The sequence below is a fragment of the Macaca nemestrina genome, chromosome 7 (assembly GCF_043159975.1).
Source record: "Macaca nemestrina isolate mMacNem1 chromosome 7, mMacNem.hap1, whole genome shotgun sequence".
NCBI lineage: Eukaryota > Metazoa > Chordata > Mammalia > Primates > Cercopithecidae > Macaca > Macaca nemestrina.
The window spans coordinates 14,976,275-14,992,301 of NC_092131.1; the positions used below are offsets into that span (position 1 = coordinate 14,976,275).

The 16,027-nt window shown below is 44.0% G+C and overlaps 1 long non-coding RNA gene across 2 annotated transcripts; it reads left to right on the forward strand.

Annotated features, from left to right (window-relative positions):
* The first annotated feature begins 772 nt into the window (after window positions 1–772).
* Window positions 773–12,430, forward strand: LOC139364204 (uncharacterized). Of its 2 annotated transcripts, none has more exons than XR_011625605.1 (4): window positions 773–852; window positions 6,990–7,117; window positions 8,251–8,434; window positions 12,317–12,430. It is a non-coding gene; the product is annotated as an uncharacterized lncRNA (long non-coding RNA). The 2 variants fall into 2 exon arrangements; XR_011625606.1 differs by having other exon boundaries at window positions 794–846.
* The last annotated feature ends 3,597 nt before the right edge of the window (window positions 12,431–16,027 follow it).

Here is a 16,027-nt window from a genome sequence, read left to right on the forward strand (position 1 = left end):
CAAACATTCACACCATAGCAACTGGATCACATGGTAGTTCTATTTTTAATTCTTTTTAAAAGAAACTTCATATACATATATATACACACACATATAGACACATACATATATACATATATACATATATATGCATGTATATATATAAAATATACACACACACATATATATACATATATATGTGTGTGTCTATATGTGTGTGTGTGTGTGTGTATATATTTTAAAGGCCTCATTGCCCTGGACTTTCTGTCTCCTTCCTGTAAGCAGAACTCAGGACAGTGGCCCATCCTGCCAGCCTTGGCTTGCTGTGCTGTTACATGGTCTTCTTGTTACAGAATGTGGCCTGTTCCCCGATTAATACAAGCCCAAAGGTCTACACACACCCATGCAAAAGGACCTGTGTTATTCATTGTTCATTCAGCATTATTCCTTGGATATGCTTTTAATAACTGAAGACTGGAAACAACCTAAATGTCTGCTAGTAGGTGACTGATTAAAGAAAATGAGACACATCTCTCCAGTGAAATTCCATGCAGCTATTTAAAAAAAAAAAAAAAAGAAGAAACTTAAATGTTAAAAAATAGACTTTATTTTTCAGTGCAGTTTCAGGTTCAGAGCAAAATTGAGAGAAAAGTACAAAGAGTTCCTATATACCTCCTTCCCCCACCCATGCACAGCCTCACCTCATCAACATCCCCTACCAGAATGGTGCATTTGTGACAATTGATGAACCTCCACTGATGCATCATAATCACCCAGAGTCCATAGTTCACAGCTCACTGCAGCCTCAACCTCCTGGGCTCAAGGGATCCTCCAGCTTCAGCCTCCTGAGTAGCTGTGACTATTCAGGTATGGGTAAGTATGTGCCACCATAACCAGCTAATCTTTAAAACTTTTTGTAGAGACAGAGTCTCGTCATGTTGGCTAGGGTAGTCTCAAACTCCTGGGCTCAAGTGATTCTCCTGCCTCGGCCTCCCAAAATGCTAGAATTACAGGTGTGAGCCACTGCACCTGGCCCCAAAGTCCATAGTTTACATTTGGGTTGACTCTTGGTGTTGCATTTTCTGTGGGTTTGGACAAATGTGTAATGACATGTATCCACCATTACGGTATCATACAAAGTAGTGTCACTGCCCTAAAGAGAAGCATTTTGGTTAAAGAAAAACAAAGTTCAAAACACATGTTTGTTAACATTTGCATTTTTAAAAAAGTTGGAGAGAGAATATATATTTGGATTTGCTTGTATAAACCTAATGGGGGTCAGCGTGGGAGGAAGATTTTTGGTTTCTCTCTCTCCTCTCTCTCTCTCTCTCTCTCTCTCTCTCTCTCTCTCTATATATATATATATATATATATATATATATATATATATATATATATTTTTTTTTTTAAACTGAGTCTCACTCTATCACCCAGGCTGGAGTGCAGTGGCATGATCTCGGCTCACTGGAACCTCCGCCTCCCAGGTTCAAGCGATTCTTCTGCCTCAGCCTCCAGAGAACTGGGACTACAGATGTGTGTCACCACACCTGGCTAATTTTTGTATTTTTAGTAGAGACAAGGTTTTGCCATGTTGCCCAGGTTGGTCTCGAACTCCTGGCCTCAAGTGATCCACCTGCCTCCCAAAGTGTTGAGATTACAGACGTGAGCCACTGTGCCTGGCCTGTCTCTTTATATATTTTGATGTTAGTGCATTTATGTGAATGCATTATGTGAATGTGATTTAATGTGAATGTATTACCTATTCAGAACATAAATAAATAAATACAATGTAAAAGTTTAAATAATTTGGCTGGGCGCAGTGGCTCACGCCTGTAATCCCAGCACTTTGGGAGGCTGAGGTGGGCGGATCACCTGAGGTCAGGAGTTCGAGACCAGCCTGGTCAACACGGCGAAACCCCGTCTCTACTAAAAATATAAAAAATTAGCCGGGTGTGGTGGCGGCCACCTGTAATCCCAGCTACTTGGGAGGCTGAGGCAGGAGAATCGCTTGAACCCGGGAGGCGGACATTGCAGTGAGCCGAGATTATGCCACTGCATTCCAGCCTGGGTGACAAGAGTGAGACTCCGTCTCAAAAAAAAAAAAAAAAAAAAAAAGTGTAAGTGTAAATAATTCATCTTGCCACTCAGGTTTCTTTCTTTCTTTTTTTTTTTTTTTGAGATGGAGTCTTCTTGCTCTGTCACCCAGGATGTAGTGCAGTGGCACGATCTCAGTTCACTACAACCTCCGCCTCCTGGGTTCAAGGGATTCTCCTGCCTCAGCCTCCCGAGTAGCTGGGATTACACGCGTGTGCCACCACGCCCAGCTAATTTTTGTATTTTTAGTAGATAAGGGGTTTCGCCATGTTGGCCAGGCTAGTCTTGAACTCCTGACCTCATGATCCGCCCACCTCAGCCTCCCAAAGTGCTGGGGTTACCAGCGTGAGCCACCGTGCCTGGCCTCCCAGTCAGGTTTCTGATGTTGGCCTCCTGAGCTGAAAACCTGCTGGCAGAAGGGATGGGGCTGTGGGTGTGGCCTCCACGCACAGAGGGCAGTTGGGCTACACTTCCTGCCCCTGGGACTCCTGCCCCTGTCCTGCCCGCGTCCAGCCTGCTGTGCCCAGGGGAGACCCAGCCCTCCATCTGCCACCCCAGACAGGCAAGCTGCTAGCCCTCTTCCTGCCAACTGAGCATCCTAATTACACAATAAATACTAATTGCCCGTGACCAGGCTCTTCCACTGTTGTAGACATTAACCAAAGTCAGGCCTAACAAGGCTCACCATTAATTATCTGTGCTCGCTGCTCCAGAATTTAATTACGCTTTGGCAGAAATAGCAATCCACGTAGGATGACTGAGAAAACAGAGCTTGCAAAGATGCCCTCTTCTCATCAGGTGTCCTGGCAAAGCTGCTCCAAGCCCCTAGGATTTTCCCAGTGCATAGAAGGAGATACCAGGGAAGGAAACAGACGCCAGTGCCTGCTGTACACTGAGAAAAACAAGGCATTGTCAAATACATCATTTCATCAAATCCTTGAAACCCCTGTTGGAGAAGGGTCCCCACTTTACCGATGAGGAAAACTCAGAGAGACCCAGTGACTTGCTAAGCAATTGGCAGAGCCGGACCTGAGTTGCAGCCCATCCATTTCCATTGCTTGTTGCTGGAGGGATAGTCTTCATGATGTTTTTCCTGTAATCTTGAGCTTATGTAGTACTTTTCTTTCTCCAAAGCACTAACAAGAATTATTACGTCTTAGTCACACATGTGTTTATTAAGAAAACAAATCACTGAAGTATCTGAAGCCTAGAAAGATTGTGACATACACACAGCCACACACCCAGGTTCACACTCTGAGTGTCATTGTCAGGAAGGCAACGGAGTAGGTGGGTAAGAGACTGGCCCTGATGTTAGATGACCTGGTTCAAGTCCTGTCTTTATCGTTGACCTGGCTTTATCGAGGCAACCTCAGTCAGGTTACTTGGTTACTTGCTCTCCCTGCCAATGGCATCTAACTGTTTGGGTAGTTACAAAGATCAAATGATATATTTATAGGGCATGATGCCTGGGACTTTTCATAATTTCCCTAAGATTTCTTCCTCTAGAGCCACACCACACTAGCTTGGGGCCTTTATTTCAAAGTCACTTTGATAAATTTGGGGGGAAAAATGGTCCCAGTGATTCAGGATTCCCCTCCCTGCCTTTTTGTAAGACAACTTTTTTGCTTCTTTCATTAAGAGGTAGAGTCTGTTTCCTGACCTCTTGAAGCTGGGCTGGCCTTACACTTTGACCAACAGAATGAGACAGAAGTGACAAGGTGCCAGTTCCAAGCCTGGTCTTGCAGTTTTCCTTACTCCCTTGGAGCCCTGCCACCCACATGAACAAGCTCAAGCTAGCCTGCTGGATGGTGGGAGACACATAGCCCAGTTACCCCCATCAACTCCAGCCAATGGCCAGCCAACTCGGATGTATGAGTAAGGCCACTTAGACCAGTCAGTATCCAACAGACCTGCCAGCTCACTGTAGACCATGAGTAAGCCCAGCTAAGACCAGCGGAGCCTGGTGCAGATGAACAGATTGTCCTACTGACTCATGAGCAATACTGTTATTTTACATCACTGAGTTTGGAGGGATTTTGTTAGAAGCAGATAACTGATGTTACCATTTATGTAACTTATCCTCAGGCAAGAATGCTGATGGGGCACAGTATGGTTCACATTTCACTTCCCTACTGCTCAGGCTGGGGCAGAAGGAGAGAGTCCAGAGCAACCTGAGGAATCATTCCAATCATGGGAATTGTCCTTCTTCTCCCAGAATCTGGTGTAACTCACTTCAAACAGCCCATTTCTTTTTTTGGTCTGAAAAATGTCTTTATTTCAGCCATATTCTTAAAAGATACTTTTGCTGAATATAGAATTCTAGGCCAACAGTTCATGCTTTCTCAGATGTGGAAGGTAATCATGCCCTGTCCTCTGGCTCCCATTATTGCTCATGAGAAGTCAACTGTTAGTCTCACTGAAAGCAATCTCTCTTTCCTCCTTGGCTGCTTTAAAGACCTTCTCTTCCAGGTGCGGTGGCTCACACCTGTAATCTCAGAGCTTTGGGAGGCCAAGACTTGAGGCCAGGAGTTCAATAGCAGCCTGGGCAGCAAAGCAAGACTCCATATCCACAAAAATTAGCCAACATGGTGGCACATGCCTGTGGTCCCAGCTACTTGGGAGGCTGGGGTAGAAGGATTGCTTGAGCCCAGGAGTATGAGGCTGCAGTGAGTTATGATCATACCACCATACTCCAGCCTGCATAACAGAGAAAGGCAGAGAGAGAGAGAGAGAGAGAGAGAGAGAGAGAGAGAGAGAGAGAGAGAGAGAGAGAAAGGAAGGAAGGAAGGAAGGGAGAGAAACAGAGAAAGAAAGAAAAAAGAAAGAAGGAAAGAAAAACTCATTCTTTCTGTTTTTGTGCAATTTCATTATGATTTGTCTATATGTGGATTTCTTTTTATTTATTGGACTTCTTAATTCTAAACTTTGATTTCTGTATTAGTTAAAATAAGTAATACTAGCTGCTGTAACAAACAACTTCCAAATCTCAATGGTGTAGTAGAAGAGCTCATTGGGTGATCTTGGTGACCAACTATGCAACTGTCCTCTGAACAGGGGGCCTAGGGACCTAGGTGCCTTCCAGCTAATGTAGGAGTTTTCAACCTAGGGTTTGCTGTTGGATCCCTGAGAAGCTCATAAACAGAATTTAGGGAGTCAATTAACTTAAATGGGGGAAAAGTTGCATTGTTACTTTCTTTACTCTCTAAAATTTAGTATTTGGCCGGGCACAGTGAAATCCCAGCACTTTGGGAGGCCAAGGCAGGTGGATGACCTGAGGTCAGGAGTTCGAGACCAGCCTGGCCAACACGGCGAAACCCCGTCTCTACTAAAAATACAAACATTAGCCAGGTGTGGTGGCAGGTGCCTATAATCTCAGCTATTCGAGAGGCCGAAGCAGGAGAATCACTTGAACCCTGGGGGCAGAGGTTGCAGTGAGCCGAGATCACGCCATTGCATTCCCATCTGGGTGACAGAGTGAGACTCCATCTTAAAAAATAAAAATTAAATTAAATTAAGTATTTTATGTAATTATGAATGTAGACAACAAACCACAATTTTACGCCTGTGAATTTGTTACCAGTGGAAATTGCAAATATCTTAAATGATTGTTTACATTTATTTATGACTTTGAAACTATGGCAGTATTAAACCTACCATGGAATTGCATGTAATCAAAGTCTTTCTGTCCATGGATGCTTGGTTCAAAGTAGCTGGCCCATTACCGGGCAACTCAATACTCAATAATCATTCATCCAAAATGGTAGCATTGTGTCTGTCACATTGGTGAGCTAGTCCTCTGCTGTGTCCAATATCCTCTATCAATGATTGCGTATTGATCAGCACATGGAAAGAAAAAGAGTCAATACCACTGTTTAATGTTATGGAAGCAAATTAAGAGCAGCCTTCACTCTGATACGTCTTCGAAAAATACAATTTAATTTTAACTTGCCTACATTTTAAATGAATGGTTTTGTTTTTTAGTGTGTTAATAGAGATGTGCATAGAGGTTTTTTTTTTTTGTCCTTTTTTTCTCTTGGATGTCTGCTTCTTATTCCAGTAAGTATCTCTTTCAATTATTATACTTTTTATCCCCAGAAGTTCCATTTGATTCTTTCCCTTTTTTTGACCATTTCTTTAACAGATTTTAAAATTTCCTAAACATCTTTTCAAGCTCATATCCTGCTATAAACTAAATGTTTGTGTCCTCCCCAAATTCATATGTCGAAGTCCTAATCACCCATGTAATGGCATTTGGCAGTGGGGCCTTTGGGAGGTAATTAGGTTTAGATGAAATCATGAGGGTGGAGCCCCCATGATGCTATTAGTGTCCTTATAAGAAGAGGAAGAGACAACAGAGCTCTTGCTCAGTCTTTGCCATGTGAGGACACCACAAGAAGGCAGCTATCTACAAGTCAGGAAGAAGACCCTCGCCAGACACCGAATCTGCCAGCACCTTGATCTTGGACTTCCCAGCCCCCAAAAATGTAAGAAATAAATGGTTAAGCCACCTAATATATGGTATTCTGTTACAGCAGCCTGAGCTATGACATATCCCTAGCGCCAAGAATAATGCCTGGTAAATAACAGGTGCTCAATAAACAGGCGCTGGATGAAAGAACACCTGTTACATGGCATCATGTGTGTATGAAGGCGGGGGGTCGATGGAGGGGAAAGTGCAGGCCCTCCCATTGAGGACTCCATAGGGCTGAGGCAGGTGCAGCCACACTCACTGCTTACCATCTGTGGTTTCCTCATGTATAAACAAGGGATAATAATTATGTTTCCTTCCAGACAGTAGTGGGGAAATTGATTATGAATCACAGCAAACACATTGCCTGGCAGAACTTACTAAGTGCATACCCATTAGTATACTATATATTACTATAATACCAGTAACTATTTTATTTTTGTTACAGTTATTGTTGTTATACACCAGGCTCTGCACTACACACCCATCATCTCATTTAAACCCTTATAACCACCCAAAGCAATGGACATCATTAGCCACATTTAACATGAGGAAATGGAGACTGTGAGAAGCTAGGTAACTTCCTTTTGTTCAAAAAACAGTAGCTAGAGTGATTATTATGTTCCTAAGTACTGTAAGAGTGAGACCAAGTTCTGTGAGGGGTGAGGAGAAAAGGATGGTTTTCCATAGGAGACCATGTGTGATGCTGCCCTTCACACAGAATTGCTTCATTATCCTCTCCTCTAAGCTTCCAATGCCCTGTGGCCTGGGCAGCTTTGTCCTGCACAAATGGGGTCAGCACTGTTGAGTGACATGTCCAGGCCCCCAGCATAGTCAGAGCCCAGGTCTGTATGACAAGATGAGGCTCCCTCCCTGCCCAGGTGCCTTGGCATACTCAGCAGTGGAGACACCAGTGGCCTTTCAGAAACCAAACGTGGCCTGGAGTGAGCCAAGGCAGGGTGTGGAGTAGGGTGGGGGTGAGAGAGAGGAAGGCATAGGCAACCTTGGCAAAGCAAGCAGCAGGAGGGCTGGGGACAGTTCTGGGTAGGAGAGGCCCTGGCCAGGTGCTCTCGGGGAAGCAGACTGATACAGTGTGGCTGTGCCCCCATGCAAATCTCATCTTGAATTGTTACTCCCACAATTCCCACACATTGTGGGAGGGACCTGGTGGGAGGGAATTGAATCATGGGGGAAAGTCTTTCCCGTGCTGTTCTCACCATAGTGAATAAGCGTCATGAGAGCTGATGGTTTTATAAAGAGGAGTTCCCTGGCACAAGTTCTTTCTCTTTGGCTGCTGCCATCCATGCAAGACGTGATGTGCTCCGCCTTACTTTCCGCATTGCTTTCTGCCTTGCTTTCTGTGGTGATTGTGAGGGCTCCTCAGCTATGTGGAACTGTATGTCTATTAAACCTATTTTTCTTCCCAGTCTTGGGTATGTCTTTATCAGCAGCATGAAAAAGTACTAATACAGAGACTCTGTCCTAGAGGTGCAGGCTGTGTAGAGGAAGTCAGGGAGAGGGATCTGAACCTTGCACCCAGCTCCCAGGCTGCAGAGCTCAGTGACCCTCTGGGCTAGAGCAGGCGTCTTCCATTTCCTTCAGAGTCTGTTGGGCCCCAGCTAGTTTCCATGACCTCCAGCAACTCCAGTCTTGGTGTTTTTTGTTTTGTTTTAAGCAACTACAAAATGCTTCCCGTATGTTGTTTCCAGTTTCCCCAGGAATGACTCTCAATCGGGCTTGGAAGCCACAGATAAGGCGATCTTTACCTAATATGGCTGCGATTTCAAACTTCCTGTGGCGCATGAGACCAAACTGCATCAGAGCAGGATTCTGCACACTTGAAGATCATCCTTTGTCAGGTCACAGAACCTCTGTCGTATACAGGGACAAAAGGTGAACGTTCCCAGAAATGTTCATGTCCCAGAATTCAGAAAGGTGCCTCCCTAAGCTTCCACTTCTCACCAATGCAGAGATTGAAGCTCCTGGGTGTTGAGAGAGTTGGTCCTTGGTACCTAGCCGGTGGTTGTCGGAGGGGTGGGGGACAGTGTTCTGCCTCTTAAAACTGAGTTCATTGAGCTGCATCCATCACTACGCCCTGGATGTGTGTCCCTGCCGGCCTTTGTCACCATTCGTGTGGTGGAAGGACCAGAAGCCAGGCACCCTGCAAGGTGCTGGGGACACAAAGATGATCACAATGCAGTTCCTGCCCTCAAAGAGCGCCCAAGCGGTGAGGGCTACAGCCAAGGAGATGCTTCCAATGTGGGTGATGGGAGTGGGGTGGAGGGTTATCTGGCTGGGTTAGTGGAGCCCACTGTGGTTTCTCATTCCAGTCTTTACTTTTCCTTTCCAGCAGGCATCGCAACCCATGGCATTGGAAATTGCACATTTATCTGTTATTTAATTTGCCTCCTTCCCTTAGCTATGAGCTCCCTGGAGGGAGCGACAGATTCTGTTTGGTGCGTGACTATAGTCCTTGTGTCTAGCACATGCTTGGCACACGGCTAGTACATGGTTGGCTTCCAGGACACTTTTGGATAATGAATGAATGAATAAAGTTGGGGGGATGGTGGGCATGGAACAAGGGTGTAGCCAGGAAGGGTTTGGGAGTGGCAATGGTGGTGACTGGGCTCGGATAAGACTGAGCCAGTGAGGAGGATGCTTTGCAGGTGCATGTGACATGCGGATGGGTGGGTATGGCATGAGAAGCTGGGGTGCTTGGGTGAGGCCAGCATGAGAACCCTGAGGTGTTGCTTTCTCTTCGTAGAATGTTCTCATTTGCATTTCAACCCATTTGTTTGAAATCTTTCTCCCTTTCAAAACCCAGGTTGATTGCTGTTCCTCCAGACAGTTATGTTAACCCTCAGAATGAAGTACTTGGGCTGAGGTGTGGGATGGAGTCCCACAACCTGTGGCTTATGCAACTATGGAATGGGAACCGCAGGCTTAAGTCTTGCCTTGGTCCCATTCTCTCCTGTAGCTGTTTTGCCATGGGTAGAGGGACTACATGTTCCCCTGGGAGCCCTTGGGTCCTGAGAGAAGAGGCTGCAGCGGGTGCTGACTGGCAGTGGGGCTTTGAACCTTCTAGCCTCATCTGCTGGTGATGACTCCAGCAATGTGTCTGCCACAGGACAGTCCATGCCTAGGAATGACCATGTTGTCTCGATTTAGTCCTCCCGCTCCTGGATCACGCTATGCATATTATCCAAACATTAGGAGAACATCAATAGTATTTGCTTAGTTCTTCTTTTGCTGAGTCTTCCCATTATAAAATAGCCTGATTATATAAAACATGCTCAAATTATCAACAGGAAACATGATATTCAACCTAACCCATTAATCAAAGACATGAATATTCTCTAAGGAGAACCAAGCTTCTATAGATATGGATTTGCAGAGCTGCCCCCTCCCCTCTCCGTGGTTTTTTTTTTTTTTTTTTTTTTCCTATTTTTAAAAATTATACTACTACTGCTGGTAAGAGAGCACTAAGAATCTGAGTCACTTCTAATGAGTGGGCAAATTACCACAATCTTTCTGGAGGGCAATGAGGTGATTTGCAAAGAGAGTCTCAAAAGTGTCTCCACCCTTTAACCTAGTTACTCTAGAATGGATCCTAAGGCACTCATTCTCAATTCAAAACAACATTTTATGCACACAGCCTTTTATCACAGTATTATTTTGAATAGTGAAAGATTCTTACTCTTCAGAATACCCATTATCACTAAAATAGTGAAGCTGTAGTCCAACCACTTCATGGAAATATTATGAAGCAATTTAAAATGGTGGTTGCAACTTTTAAAATTGTATGGAAGATTCCAAAGTGAGGTCTTTGGATTCTAAATACCATTCTTGGCTGGGTGCAGTGTCTCACGCCTGTAATCCCAGCACTTTGGGAGGCTGAAGTGGGCGGATCACTTGAGGTCAGGAGTTCAAGACCAGCCTGGCCAACATGGTGAAACCCCGTCTCTACTACAAATACAAAAATTAGCTGGGTGTGGTGGTACGTGCCTGTAGTCCCAGCTACTTGGGAGGCTGAGGCACAAGAACCATTTGAACCCAGGAGGTGGAGGTTGCAGTGAGCCGAGGTCATACCATGCACTCCAGCCTGGGTGATAGAAGGAGACTCTGTCTCAAAAAATAATAATAATAAATAAGTAAAATGGTGGTTAGCAACCTAAAAAATTGTATGGGAGATCCTAAAGTGAGGCCCTTAGATTCTAAATACCATTCTCTGCTAAAAGGAATCACAGGGTTTTCTGCAGAAATGGCTGATTCCAGGTCTAGAGAAGGGAAGAACTAGATTAGACTGGAATATCTTGGCATGCAAAGAAGCAAAGTAAAGAAAACAAAGAAGTGCTTGAAAACTAATGGGGAGAGAGGTGAGGCCACAGGTTGAAGGGGCTCCTACTGGCCAAATCTGGGACAATTTAAATATCAACAATAGTGGTGCGGTGGCTCACATCTGTAACCCCAATACTCTGGGAGGCTGAGATGGGAGGATTACTTCAGCCCAGGAGTTCAAGACCAGCCTGGGAGACATAGTGAGACCCCATCTCTACAAAAAAAAAAAAAAAAAGCTGGGTGTGGGGGTGCACGCCTGTGGTCCCAGCTCAGTTGGGGTGGGAGGATTGCTTGGGCCTGGAAGGTTGAGGCTGCAGTGAGCTGTTATCATGCCACTGTACTCCAGCCGGGCAACAGAGCAACACCCTGTCTCAAAATAAATATATATATAAGAATAATGAGGATAATTATTTTAACATATTTAATTTTTAAAAAACAATCTGTAAGTACATAGTGATAGTATTTTTATTTTTATTTTTTTTGAGACGGAGTTTCACTCTTGTTGCCCAGGCTAGAGTGCAATGGCGCAATCTCGGCTCACTGCAACCTTGCCTCCCGGGTTCAAGCAATTCTCCTGCCTCAGCCTCCTGAGTAGCTGGGATTACAGGCATATGCCACCATGCCCAGCTAATTTTGTAGTTTTAGTAAAGACGGGGTTTCTCCATTTTGGTCAGGCTGGTCGCAAACTCCTGACTTCAGGTGATCCACCAGCCTCGGTCTCCCAAAGTGCTGGGATTACAGGCATGAGCCACTGCGCCTGGCTGTGATAGTATTTTTAAAAAGGGGGAGTAGAGAGAGAGAAAATAGCCAACTAACAATAGAAGGAATGATGATAGAATTAGAAAATCACCATTTTGCATCTAAATATAATTCAGACAAGGATCTCCAATGCATTCTAAAATTGCTAAAAGTTTGTTAGGGAATAGGAAATTTGCAAGGTCTCAAGGTGTCACACATTTATTGACTAAAAACGGGAAAATATACCTTTATAACGAAGAGAACTAGAAGAAACCATTTTAACCAAGTGATCAAAGTTAGCATCACTGACATTGCCTGCCTCTTGAAGTGACATAGTGATTCAACATCACCTACATAGTATTCTTTCCAAAGTGTTGAACTTGAATCTAATCACAAAGAAATAAACAAATTCTTATGTTATAACTGGCTCATACTCTTCAAAATATCAACATTTAAAGGACCAAAAAAGGGAAGAAAGAGAGCTGTTCTAGATAAAGGAGACAGAAGAGAATGATAATCCAATGCAATCTTGGGTTGGATCTTGGATCAGAAAATTAAAAGTAGCTCACAAAAACATTTTTTGGATTGTTAGAAAAATTTAAATATGGACCATATGTAATATCATTCATTGCACAAAGTTAGATTTGTTGGATGTGTTAATGATTTTGTTGTTACATAGGAGGCTACTTTTATTCTTAGGTCCAAGCTGGAATATCCTGGGATAAAGTGTCATGAGGTCTATAATTCACCTTAAGTTATTCAGAAAAAAACAGAACAGCTGGGGCAAAATGTTAACAATGAAGTCTAAGTGAGTGCATATGGATATTCATTGTGTTATTTTTTCATCTTGTCGGTAATTTTTTTTTTTCTTTTGAGAGAGTTTTGCTGTCACCCAAGCTGGAGTACAATGGCACAATCTCAGCTCATTGCAATGTCTGCCTCCCACACTCAAACAATACTCCCACCTCAGCCTCCTGAGTAGCTGATACTACAGATGTGTGCCACCATGTTCAGTTAATTTTTTAACTTTTTTTTTGGTAGAGGGTTTCATCATGTTGCCCAGGTTGGTCTTGAACTCCTGGGCTCAAGCAATCCACCTGCCTTGGTCTCCCAATGTTTGCTGGGATTGCAGGCCTGAGCCACTCCACCTGGCCTTCATGTTTATTTTCATAAACATGTTAGAAAGTTTGTGGGAGGTATTTACTGTAATACTGTTATATTGTTACATCAACAATGGATACAAGGATATGTATCCAAATGAATATGCAATTCCATATTCCATTGTATGCAATATGAAGATACATATCCATGATCTGGATGACTGCTGTTTTAATTCAGCTTCTGTTCCACCTTCTCCACCCAGCAGCACTCTTATTTTCTTTCTTCTTTTTTTTTTTTGAGATGGAGTTTCGCTCTTGTTGCCCAGGCTGGAGTGCAGTAGCACGATCTCAGCTCACTGCAACCTCTGCCTCCCGGGTTCAAGCAATTCTCCTGCCTCAGCCTCCTGGGTAACTGGGATTACAGGCATGCCCCACCACACCTGGCTAATTTTTTTTTTTTTTTTTTTTTTTTGTATTTTTAGTAGAGACGGGGTTTCTCCATGTTGGTCAGGCTGGTGGTCTTGAACTCCTAACCTCAGATGATCTGCCTGCCTTGGCCTCCCAAAGTGCTGGGATAACAGGTGTGAGCCACTGCTCCCAGCCCCCTTATCTTCTATTAGTGCTCAGCTCTCCCCCTTTTGGCTCATGAGGTCTAGATAGGGCATATGAACCACATCCACCTGTCCCCAGGGACTGGTAGGCACATATCTTAAGTTAGTCCAACCAGAGCCAACAGACACTAAGCCCAGGGCTTTTTGCTGGACATACTGGGAAAAGGCAGTATACTTTTCCCTGGAGGCCACCAAGCTGACTGGATGTGAACTGAATGATATGGTCATCTTTGGGAAGTAGCTGCCTGTGAATTAAGCTGACACAACAAAGAGCTAAAAGGAGAAAGTTTGCAGTGTTTGAGACACTGAATATAAACATACCTGAAGTTAGGTGAAACTGGGTTTCCCTGCCAGTGTCAGTTGTGTATTTCCTGCTTAAAACCTGAGGAGTCCTGACCACTGCAGGATGGAAATGCATAGAAAACGTAGATTCCTCCCACCGCATAACAAATTACCTCAAGTTCAGCAGCTTTGCTTAAAACAACACATACTTATTATCTCATAATTGCTGTGGGTGAGGAATCTGGGCATAGTTTAACTAGGTTCCTTGTTTTTGGTTTCACAAGGCCACAACTAAGATGTCAGCCAGTCTGTGGTCTCATCCGGAGGCTCAACTGGGGAAGAATCTGATTCCAAGTTCATTCAGGTTGCTGGCAGACTTCTTTTCCTTGCACTTGTATTATTGAGAGCCCAGATTTTTGCTGGCTGTCAGCTGGAGGCTGCCTAAGGCCCTAGACGCTGCCCATAGTCTTTTGCCACATGGGCTCCCCCACACGGCTGCTCACTTTGTCAAGCCAACAGGAAGGGTCCAGCCAGCGAAGGTGTAATCCTCTACAACATAATATAACCATGAGCCTGACAGCCTATTACCTTTGCCATGGAATGTAACCCAGTCTTAGGAGTGACATCTCTTCACATTTGCCATATTCTATTGGTTAGCAGCAAGTCACAGATCCTATGTGCACTCATAAGGAGAGAATTACATGAAGGCATGACCAGGAGGCAGGAGACTACTGGAGGTCAGGTAAGGGTCTGTTCACCACTGATGGGATGGGAAGAATCCACTTACCAACTGCTATACCTGCCCTTACCCACTGCTAAGCACTTACTTACTGAGTACTTGTGAGTACTAAGTAACATACCCTGGTATTTATCCCTGTTCTTCCTAACAGTAGCTATCACTGGAAAATGGGAAGAAGGTGCAGTGCTGAAGAGCACTAGAACTTTCTGCTCTGCATATGGTATTGTTTGGGATCTTTACAGTGAGCATGTAATCATGTGTTATGTAATTTAAAAATGCAAATGAAAATCGTATATACAGTATGGCTTCAACTAAAATCTGCTCTCTCTCCACTTCTAGACCTTCCTACATACATACACATTCACGATTGGGGAAAAAAAAAAAAAGACTGGAAGGAAACAGGCCAAATGGGACAACTTATTAGCCTGGAGTGTTGGGTCTATGGGTGAATATTTTCTTCTTTTCTGTATTTCCCACAATTAAGGAATATAATTCAAATAATGAGAAGAAAAAAAAAAAACTCCAAGTGATTTGAAATGATTTTTGGGTCCAATTTTATGGCCAAAAATAAAGAAAACCCTCTTGTTTACCTTCTGTAGAAAGGCAATTTCCTGCCTGGGTGGTTGATGAAGTGTCTGTTCCAAGATCTCAAAGAAATAAATCAGATGTCAGCGGGGAACCCACACCTGCTTCCTCTCACACTGATAAAGAACAATTAACTCTCATTAGAACGTATCTGGCTTTGTCCCAGAACTAAGCATTATTTGAAAAAATATGGCAGGTTTTCTCCCTGCCTAAAAGCTACTGGAAGGTCCTAGTCAAGATGAGAAATAGAAGATTCTGTGCCAGACGGATTTGATACACTGACATGTTTAGTAACCAAATAGGCCAAACCCATGGCCATGTGAAAACAAACAAAACATATGCTTGATCTCATTTCTACTGCTAATTGGAGGACCTTGATGGGTCTTTGGATCCGTCTGCTTGTCTGTAAAATTATAGAACTGAATATGAGGAGCTTCTATCAGAGCTGACTGAAAACCACACTTGTAGTCAAATAAACAAAACAAAACTATGAGGTTTATTAGACTCGCTGGAGCAAGGGAGACTGTGTACTCAAGAACATCTCAGTAATGGGAGATGATAGGGGCCTTTTTTTTTTTTTTTAGAGATAGGGTCTCCCTCTGTTGCCCAGGTTGGAGTGCAGTGGTGTGACTATAGGTCACTGTAACCTCGAACTCCTGGGCTCAAGTGAACCTCCCACCTCAGCCTCCCAAGTAGCTAAGACTACAGGTGTGCACCACCATGCTAGGCTAACTTTTAAATTTTTTGTGGAGACATGATCTTGCTATATTGCCTAGGCTGGTCTGGGATTCCTGGACTCAAGTGATCCTCCCATCACTGTCTCCCAAAGAGCTGGGATTATAGGCGTGAGCTGCTGAGCCCAGCTGATGGACTTCTTAAAGGGTTTTGGCTTGTGTTGGAACATTATGAGGGAGAATAAGTAATGGGGGCCAGTTCCGGGATGGATGTTGTCGAGAAGCAGGGACGATTTGGTGACTGAGTAGCTCAGTCATTGTTATCTAGGAGGGTTAAAATGGGGCTCCAGTTGTTATTGGCAAAGCAGCAGCAGTTGTTCAGAAAGGGGCAATGCTTATTAGAAGAAGGGAATGTTTAG